The sequence below is a fragment of the Coregonus clupeaformis genome, chromosome 24 (genome assembly GCF_020615455.1).
Source record: "Coregonus clupeaformis isolate EN_2021a chromosome 24, ASM2061545v1, whole genome shotgun sequence".
NCBI classification, from domain to species: domain Eukaryota; kingdom Metazoa; phylum Chordata; class Actinopteri; order Salmoniformes; family Salmonidae; genus Coregonus; species Coregonus clupeaformis.
Window position 1 is genome coordinate 5,163,792 of NC_059215.1, and position 10,065 is coordinate 5,173,856.

General features: G+C 44.7%; 1 protein-coding gene across 1 annotated transcript in view; it reads right to left on the reverse strand.

Annotated features, from left to right (window-relative positions):
• Positions 1–9,514, reverse strand: part of LOC121538120 (membrane-associated guanylate kinase, WW and PDZ domain-containing protein 3) — a 129,337-nt gene extending 119,823 nt beyond the window's left edge. The window contains exon 1 of the mRNA XM_045206792.1: positions 9,018–9,514. The gene's annotated coding sequence lies outside the window, so the exon portion shown is untranslated. The remainder of the gene's footprint in view (positions 1–9,017) is intronic.
• Positions 9,515–10,065: the final 551 nt, after the last annotated feature.

Genomic DNA, 10,065 nt, shown 5'->3' on the forward strand with positions numbered 1-10,065 from the left:
TGGTAGGGAGGGTGGACAATGAGCCTGTCATAGCAGATGTAAGCAATGTCCCCACGCGCTCTGGCAGCTTTCATGGCTGGGATAAGTTCTTTCCTCTTCTGGCGCACAGCTTCAGGGTAGTTCTTGTTATGGAAGATGCAAGTTCCTCACAAGTTCTTGGCTCTTTCCAGAACAGCTACCTTGCCCTTGAACCTCAGGAACTTGACCACTATCGGCCTGGGCCTGTCACCTGGGCCGGTGGTGGGTTTTCCAGTCCTGTTGGCACGTTCCACTTCAATCTGGCTGTGGTCCATCTTCAGTTTCTCTGTGATAATTTCCCTCACTTCGTCCTCAGACTCTGTCCAGGTCTCATGTGGAGATTCTGCAATTCCGTCCAGAACAATGTTGTTCTGCCTTGATTGTCCCTCGAGATGATCTGATTTCTCTGTCATTGTTATCATGGAGTCACATACAGAAATGATGTCCTCTCTCAATAACTTACAGATTGCTGTCATCTTGCTGTTCTCTTGTTTAAACTCATCGAGCTGACCATGGGAGAACTGAAAACTGTTCTTCAGGCCCTGCAACTCTCTGGACAGGTCGTCCATTCTTGCATTAGTTGACTCCATCAGTATTTGGACACATCACTTGAAGTAATTTTCTTGTTGTTGTAACAACTGCTTGTAGAACTATTTTTGTTCGTTTAAAATATATTTAACCTGTGATAGAGAGATAGGCAGATGGACACAGCAACAAAACAGCAGGGATCTAGAGAGCCACAAGCCCGGGACAATCCGTTGTCCCAGCCACAAGGGCTAACTGAGTTGCGGGCTACGTTCAAGCCCCCAAGGAAACCCCGCTAGCTTGATAGCCAGCTACCAGCTAGGCCAGCTGCTACGCCGAGCAGCTCCTCAGACTTTTGGATGGCAGGATCACTGGACAGATAGTAGCAGTCCCAGCAACTTATGCGAACCGCGTCGCGGGATTCAAACTCAAAAGGTAGCTAGTAACCAAACATTTTCAATAGAACACTTTTTCAGAGACTTTTCAAGAAACCGAGCTGTCCCTCATTCCGCGTTCAATAGGATAGTAGGGAAACACAGGAGAGAGCTGGTTGTCGGAGAGGTAAGTTACAACCAGTATAAAACAGGAGAGAGCTGCTTGTCAGAGAGGTAGAACCAGTATAAAACAGGAGAGAGCTGCTTGTCAGAGAGGTAAGGTAGAACCAGTATAAAACAGGAGAGAGCTGCTTGTCAGAGAGGTAGAACCAGTATAAAACAGGAGAGAGCTCCTTGTCAGAGAGGTAAGGTAGAACCAGTATAAAACAGGAGAGAGCTGCTTGTCAGAGAGGTAAGGTAAAACCAGTATAAAACAGGAGAGAGCTGCTTGTCAGAGAGGTAAGGTAGAACCAGTATAAAACAGGAGAGAGCTGCTTGTCAGAGAGGTAAGGTAAAACCAGTATAAAACAGGATAGAGCTGCTTGTCAGAGAGGTAAGGTAGAACCAGTATAAAACAGGAGAGAGCTGCTTGTCAGAGAGGTAGAACCAGTATAAAACAGGAGAGAGCTCCTTGTCAGAGAGGTAAGGTAAACCAGTATAAAACAGGAGAGCGCTGCTTGTCAGAGAGGTAAGGTAGAACCAGTATAAAACAGGAGAGAGCTGCTTGTCAGAGAGGTAAGGTAGAACCAGTATAAAACAGGAGAGAGCTGCTTCTCAGATAGGTAAGGTAGAACCAGTATAAAACAGGAGAGAGCTGCTTGTCAGAGAGGTATGGTAGAACCCGTATAAAACAGGAGAGAGCTGCTTGTCAGAGAGGTAAGGTAGAACCAGTATAAAACAGGAGAGAGCTGCTTTTCAGAGAGGTAAGATAGAACCAGTATAAAACAGGAGAGAGCTGCTGGTCAGAGAGGTAGAACCAGTATTAAACAGGAGAGAGCTGCTTGTCAGAGAGGTAAGGTAGAACCAGTATAAAACAGGAGAGAGCTGCTTGTCAGAGAGGTAAGGCAGAACCAGTATAAAACAGGAGAGAGCTGCTTGTCAGATAGGTAAGGTAGAACCAATATAAAACAGGAGAGAGCTGCTTGTCAGATAGGTAAGGTAGAACCAGTATAAAACAGGAGAGAGCTGCTTGTCAGAGAGGTAAGGTAGAACCAGTATAAAACAGGAGAGAGCTGCTTGTCAGAGAGGTAAGGTAGAACCAGTATAAAACAGGAGAGAGCTGCTTGTCAGAGAGGTAAGGTAGAACCAGTATAAAACAGGAGAGAGCTGCTTGTCAGATAGGTAAGGTAGAACCAGTATAAAACAGGAGAGAGCTGCTTGTCAGAGAGGTAAGGTAGAACCAGTATAAAACAGGAGAGAGCTGCTTGTCAGAGAGGTAAGGTAGAACCAGTATAAAACAGGAGAGAGCTGCTTGTCAGAGAGGTAAGGTGGAACCAGTATAAAACAGGAGAGAGCTGCTTGTCAGATAGGTAAGGTAGAACCAGTATAAAACAGGAGAGAGCTGCTTGTCAGAGAGGTAAGGTAGAACCAGTATAAAACAGGAGAAAGCTGCTTGTCAGATAGGTAAGGCAGAACCAGTATAAAACAGGAGAGAGCTGCTTGTCAGAGAGGTAAGGTAGAACCAGTATAAAACAGGAGAGAGCTGCTTGTCAGAGAGGTAAGGTAGAACCAGTATAAAACAGGAGAGAGCTGCTTGTCAGAGAGGTAAGGTAGAACCAGTATAAAACAGGAGAGAGCTGCTTGTCAGAGAGGTAAGGTAGAACCAATATAAAACAGGAGAGAGCTGCTTATCAGAGATAAGGTAGTACCAGTATAAAACAGGAGAGAGCTGCTTGTCAGAGAGGTAAGGTTGAACCAGTATTAAACAGGAGAGAGCTGCTTGTCAGAGAGGTAAGGTAGAACCAGTATAAAACAGGAGAGAGCTGCTTGTCAGAGAGGTAAGGTAGAACCAGTATAAAACAGGAGAGAGCTGCTTGTCAGAGAGGTAAGGTAGAACCAGTATAAAACAGGAGAGAGCTGCTTGTCAGAGAGGTAAGGTAGAACCAGTATAAAACAGGAGAGAGCTGCTTCTCAGATAGGTAAGGTAGAACCAGTATAAAACAGGAGAGAGCTGCTTGTCAGAGAGGTAAGGTAGAACCAGTATAAAACAGGAGAGAGCTGCTTGTCAGAGAGGTAAGGTAGAACCAGTATAAAACAGGAGAGAGCTGCTTGTCAGAGAGGTAGAACCAGTATAAAACAGGAGAGAGCTGCTTGTCAGAGAGGTAAGGTAGAACCAGTATAAAACAGGAGAGAGCTGCTGGTCAGAGAGGTAGAACCAGTATTAAACAGGAGAGAGCTGCTTGTCAGAGAGGTAAGGTAGAACCAGTATAAAACAGGAGAGAGCTGCTTGTCAGAGAGGTAAGGCAGAACCAGTATAAAACAGGAGAGAGCTGCTTGTCAGATAGGTAAGGTAGAACCACTATAAAACAGGAGAGAGCTGCTTGTCAGATAGGTAAGGTAGAACCAGTATAAAACAGGAGAGAGCTGCTTTTCAGATAGGTAAGGTAGAACCAGTATAAAACAGGAGAGAGCTGCTTGTCAGAGAGGTAAGGTAGAACCAGTATAAAACAGGAGAGAGCTGCTTGTCAGAGAGGTAAGGTAGAACCAGTATAAAACAGGAGAGAGCTGCTTGTCAGAGAGGTAAGGTAGAACCAGTATAAAACAGGAGAGAGCTGCTTGTCAGAGAGGTAAGGTAGAACCAGTATAAAACAGGAGAGAGCTGCTTCTCAGATAGGTAAGGTAGAACCAGTATAAAACAGGAGAGAGCTGCTTGTCAGAGAGGTAAGGTAGAACCAGTATAAAACAGGAGAGAGCTGCTTGTCAGAGAGGTAAGGTAGAACCAGTATAAAACAGGAGAGAGCTGCTTGTCAGAGAGGTAAGGTAGAACCAGTATAAAACAGGAGAGAGCTGCTTGTCAGATAGGTAAGGTAGAACCAGTATAAAACAGGAGAGAGCTGCTTGTCAGAGAGGTAAGGTAGAAACAGTATAAAACAGGAGATAGCTGCTTGTCAGAGAGGTAAGGTAGAACCAGTATAAAACAGGAGAGAGCTGCTTGTCAGAGAGGTAAGGTAGAACCAGTATAAAACAGGAGAGAGCTGCTTTCAGAGAGGTAAGGTAGAACCAGTATAAAACAGGAGAGAGCTGCTGGTCAGAGAGAGGTAGAACCAGTATTAAACAGGAGAGAGCTGCTTGTCAGAGAGGTAAGGTAGAACCAGTATAAAACAGGAGAGAGCTGCTTGTCAGAGAGGTAAGGCAGAACCAGTATAAAACAGGAGAGAGCTGCTTGTCAGATAGGTAAGGTAGAACCAGTATAAAACAGGAGAGAGCTGCTTGTCAGATAGGTAAGGTAGAACCAGTATAAAACAGGAGAGAGCTGCTTGTCAGAGAGGTAAGGTAGAACCAGTATAAAACAGGAGAGAGCTGCTTCTCAGAGAGGTAAGGTAGAACCAGTATAAAAAGGAGAGAGCTGCTTGTCGGAGAGGTATGGTAGAACCAGTATAAAACAGGAGAGAGCTGCTTGTCAGAGAGGTAAGGTAGAACCAGTATAAAACAGGAGAGAGCTGCTTGTCAGAGAGGTAAGGTAAAACCAGTATAAAACAGGATAGAGCTGCTTGTCAGAGAGGTAAGGTAGAACCAGTATAAAACAGGAGAGAGCTGCTTGTCAGAGAGGTAGAACCAGTATAAAACAGGAGAGAGCTCCTTGTCAGAGAGGTAAGGTAGAACCAGTATGAAACAGGAGAGCGCTGCTTGTCAGAGAGGTAAGGTAGAACCAGTATAAAACAGGAGAGAGCTGCTTGTCAGAGAGGTAAGGTAGAACCAGTATAAAACAGGAGAGAGCTGCTTCTCAGATAGGTAAGGTAGAACCAGTATAAAACAGGAGAGAGCTGCTTGTCAGAGAGGTATGGTAGAACCCGTATAAAACAGGAGAGAGCTGCTTGTCAGAGAGGTAATGTAGAACCAGTATAAAACAGGAGAGAGCTGCTTTTCAGAGAGGTAAGATAGAACCAGTATAAAACAGGAGAGAGCTGCTGGTCAGAGAGGTATAACCAGTATTAAACAGGAGAGAGCTGCTTCTCAGAGAGGTAAGGTAGAACCAGTATAAAACAGGAGAGAGCTGTTTGTCATAGAGGTAAGGTAGAACCAGTATAAAACAGGAGAGAGCTGCTTGTCAGAGAGGTAAGGTAGAACCAGTATAAAACAGGAGAGAGCTGCTTGTCAGAGAGGTAAGGTAGAACCAGTATAAAACAGGAGAGAGCTGCTTGTCAGATAGGTAAGGTAGAACCAGTATAAAACAGGAGAGAGCTGCTTGTCAGAGAGGTAAGGTAGAACCAGTATAAACAGGAGAGAGCTGCTTGTCAGAGAGGTAAGGTAGAACCAGTATAAAACAGGAGAGAGCTCCTTGTCAGAGAGGTAAGGTAGAACCAGTATAAAACAGGAGAGAGCTGCTTGTCAGATAGGTAAGGTAGAACCAGTATAAAACAGGAGAGAGCTGCTTGTCAGAGAGGTAAGGTAGAACCAGTATAAAACAGGAGAGAGCTGCTTGTCAGAGAGGTAAGGTAAAACCAGTATAAAACAGGAGAGAGCTGTTTGTCATAGAGGTAAGGTAGAACCAGTATAAAACAGGAGAGAGCTGCTTGTCAGAGAGGTAAGGTAGAACCAGTATAAAACAGGAGAGAGCTGCTTGTCAGATAGGTAAGGTAGAACCCGTATACAACAGGAGAGAGCTGCTTGTCAGATAGGTAAGGTAGAACCAGTATAAAACAGGAGAGAGCTGCTTGTCAGAGAGGTAAGGTAAAACCAGTATAAAACAGGAGAGAGCTGCTTGTCATAGAGGTAAGGTAGAACCAGTATAAAACAGGAGAGAGCTGCTTGTCAGAGAGGTAAGGTAGAACCAGTATAAAACAGGAGAGAGCTGCTTGTCAGAGAGGTAAGGTAGAACCAGTATACAACAGGAGAGAGCTGCTTGTCAGAGAGGTATGGTAGAACCAGTATAAAACAGGAGAGAGCTGCTTGTCAGAGAGGTAAGGTAGAACCAGTATAAAACAGGAGAGAGCTGCTTGTCAGAGAGGTAGAACCAGTATAAAACAGGAGAGAGATGCTTGTCAGAGAGGTAAGGTAGAACCAGTATAAAACAGGAGAAAGCTGCTTGTCAGAGAGGTAAGGTAGAACCAGTATAAAACAAGAGAGAGCTGCTTATCAGTGAGGTAAGGTAGAACCAGTATAAAACAGGAGAGAGCTGCTTGTCAGAGAGGTAGAACCAGTATAAAACAGGAGAGAGCTGCTTGTCAGAGAGGTAAGGTAGAACCAGTATAAAACAGGAGAGAGCTGCTTGTCAGAGAGGTAAGGTAGAACCAGTATAAATCAGGAGAGCTGCTTTTCAGATAGGTAAGGTAGAACCAGTATAAAACAGGAGAGAGCTGCTTGTCAGAGAGGTAAGGTAGAACCAGTATAAAACAGGAGAGAGCTGCTTTTCAGATAGGTAAGGTAGAACCAGTATAAAACAGGAGAGAGCTGCTTGTCAGAGAGGTAAGGTAGAACCACTATAAAACAGGAGAGAGCTGCTTGTCAGAGAGGTAAGGTAGAACCAGTATAAAACAGGAGAGAGCTGCTTGTCAGAGAGGTAAGGTAGAACCAGTATAAATCAGGAGAGAGCTGCTTTTCAGATAGGTAATGTAGAACCAGTATAAAACAGGAGAGAGCTGCTTGTCAGAGAGGTAAGGTAGAACCAGTATAAAACAGGAGAGAGCTGCTTTTCAGATAGGTAAGGTAGAACCAGTATAAAACAGGAGAGAGCTGCTTGTCAGAGAGGTAAGGTAGAACCACTATAAAACAGGAGAGAGCTGCTTGTCAGAGAGGTAAGGTAGAACCAGTATAAAACAGGAGAGAGCTGCTTGTCAGAGAGGTAGAACCAGTATAAAACAGGAGAGAGCTGCTTGTCAGAGAGGTAATGTAGAACCAGTATAAAACAGGAGAGAGCTGCTTGTCAGAGAGGTAAGGTAGAACTAGTATAAAACAGGAGAGAGCTGCTTGTCAGAGAGGTAAGGTAGAACCAGTATAAAACAGGAGAGAGCTGCTTGTCAGAGAGGTAAGGTAGAACCAGTATAAAACAGGAGAGAGCTGCTTGTCAGAGAGTTAAGGTAGAACCAGTATAAAACAGGAGAGAGCTGCTTGTCAGAGAGGTAAGGTAGAACCAGTATAAAACAGGAGAGAGCTGCTTGTCAGAGAGGTAAGGTAGAACCAGTATAAAACAGGAGAGAGCTGCTTGTCAAAGGTAAGGTAGAACCAGTATAGGCATGGTGCTGAAGGAGAGAAATAAGAACAGAGAAAGGAGAGGAAGTACGGAGGAGTGCAGGTGCTGAAGAAGAGAACAGGAAGAAGGGAAGAGAAGGGAAAGAAAACATGGATGAAGGAGTGCAGGTCAGGTAAATGCTGACTGCGTAACCATGGCTAATGAAGGACGACCCTCCAGTGTCCTCGCGTCTGATTGGTCATCACAGTGTTGGAACCCCCAGATACATAGGCCAGTCTTGCAGATTCAATAGTAAATCCCTCTTATGTCATCGACACATGTTCAAGGAAAACACTCTATTCCAAAATGATGCATCATTGTATACCAATCTGCAATAGAACTAACAATGACCACCGTATGTAACACCATATGGACGACCTACAGTGAATTTGCCATTGCTTATGGCTTAGGTATCACCCCATTGGTTGGTATGGTGATGAACTCCAAGGTAACAATATATTCCCAAAAAATATTGTAAGGCCCCAAAAATAGATGAATAGATTATGGTTAAATGCATTGACAGTGTAAAGTTCAAACATCAGCAGCAACAAACTGTGGGTAATTAATGCAGGGTAGATTACCTATGAATAGTGATTACTCACTAGAGTCACTTCCCTTCTCTGGTGTAACCTTACCAACACTTTCAGTGTTGCAATGTTGGGTACAAATTAACCAGGAGATCACACCTTCCAACTGACTTTTACATATCTCTCTCTCTCTCTCTCTCTCTCTCTCTCTCTCTCTCTCTCTCTCTCTCTCTCTCTCTCTCTCTCTCTCTCTCTCTCTCTCTCTCTCTCTCTCTCTCTCTCTCTCTCTCTCTCTCTCTCTCTCTCTCTCTCTCTCTCTCTCTCTCACACACACACACACACTCACTCACACACACACACACACTCTCTCTCTCTCCTGCACACAAATGCACAAGCACACACATACACACTCTCGCTCTTTCACATATACACACACACAGTGCGCGCCTAGAGCACATTTGCAGAGATTTGTAAGAAACAGTGATAGCTGAGCCTTTTCCTATAGCCCACTGATCTATACTGATCTATACTGATCTATACTGTACTGATATACTGCTATACTGTTGTACTACTATCCTGCACTATGCTGCTATACTGCAATATAATGCTATACTGCACTATACTGACATACTGCTGTAGGCCTACTGCAGTTCATCCACGATCACAGGCCTTTGGACAAAACGGACAAACAATATTACTATGCCCACATATGCTGCTGCTGCTGCAGGCTATTGCAACATGGAGTTATGTTGGCAGGGGTGTCAATATTTGTAAATAGATGCTTGGTAATGCTTGGCCAGATGTGTTCAAGGCGCCAGCCGGTTCATTATTGGATAGCCTGCTGAGGAGCTAGTGGCACAGGGGAGCGTTGGTCAGCAGAGAGAGCACAAGGACCCATGGTACATCTGTACCGGTGGAGCGCTGGTAAACGGCGACGCTGATCCGCGGAGCAAATGCAGCGTACAGGAGGAGCACAATAGCCGATGACATAAATGGACCACATAATAGTCTAATCTCCTTGCTTGCTTCATTATGGCAGCAGGGCAATAACCTAGTAAGCGTGTTCTGAATACAGCGTCTTGTTGAATACATGGTGAAAATTGTAACTTAGCATATGGCAAATAGATGGCAAAATAGCCTAAAAACAAAAACGTCGCAAAATGCAAATTTGCTTAGACAGCATACCTTCATAATTCCAGCCTCGTTCCACGCGACGTTTTTCCTCGTAGCAGCTGTAGCCAGCTATATCATATAGCTCTATTCTCCAGTCTTATTGATTAGTCCCTTGGTGTACCGCGAACTGCTGCCTGACTAGTCACTGCAGGCTTTGCTCTATGACATTAGATAGGTAGGAGCCAGGGTTTAAAATACACTGCACTGCACAGGCAGACAGACAGACAATGAATGTAGCTGGTAAAGATTTGGTAAAGAAAGAGAGGTTCCGCGGCGCGGGTAGCTGCGGCGGTGAAGGGTCTCTACGGCTGCTGACAGTCGGACGCGGTAGCCATGCCTGCGGCTTGTAATAGGCTAATGGCACCAGTGGAACAACATCAGAATTACAGCGCATTCACTCTCTTTACTCCCTCTGTCCCCCCATAGGCGAAGGCAATACGGAAACGGTGATAAGAGAAAACGAACGGGGAGTTGAGAGAGAGAGAGAGAGAGAGAGAGCAGATCGAGCACGTAGGGGAGGGAACATGGAGCGAAAAGAACAAGAAAGAGAAGACTGCCTTCAATCAGTGAGGATTGGATAGTGTGCTATGCGATGATTCCTGTATCGGTTAAATCACTGAGGATTGGATAGTGTGCTATGCTATGCATCCTGTATCGGTGTGTTCTGATCATCGTATGTCTAGAAATACAGGACCTTACTGTGTTCATCTCGTTATGAATAAGACTAGTGTTTTTCTGAATGACAGGGAAGGCAGGTGCCATGGAGGTTTTCTTATTAAAGGTAAAACCCACAGCTCTCTGATCAGGTCACTCTGGGTTGTCACGTGGTTGTATCTGTAGTAGCCCATAGTTCTGTAAAATCAGGAGTATGAGTGAGTGTAGGATACACCAATATGTGTACTGTAAAATTATAACTACCACTGGAAATTGGCTCTAAACTCTACTTACGGTGTATCTTGGGTAGTCTCGTAACGTCCCCTATCTTCGGTAGTCTCATAACGTCCCCTATCTTGGGTAGTCTCATAACGTCCTCTATCTTGGGTAGTCTCATAATGTCCCC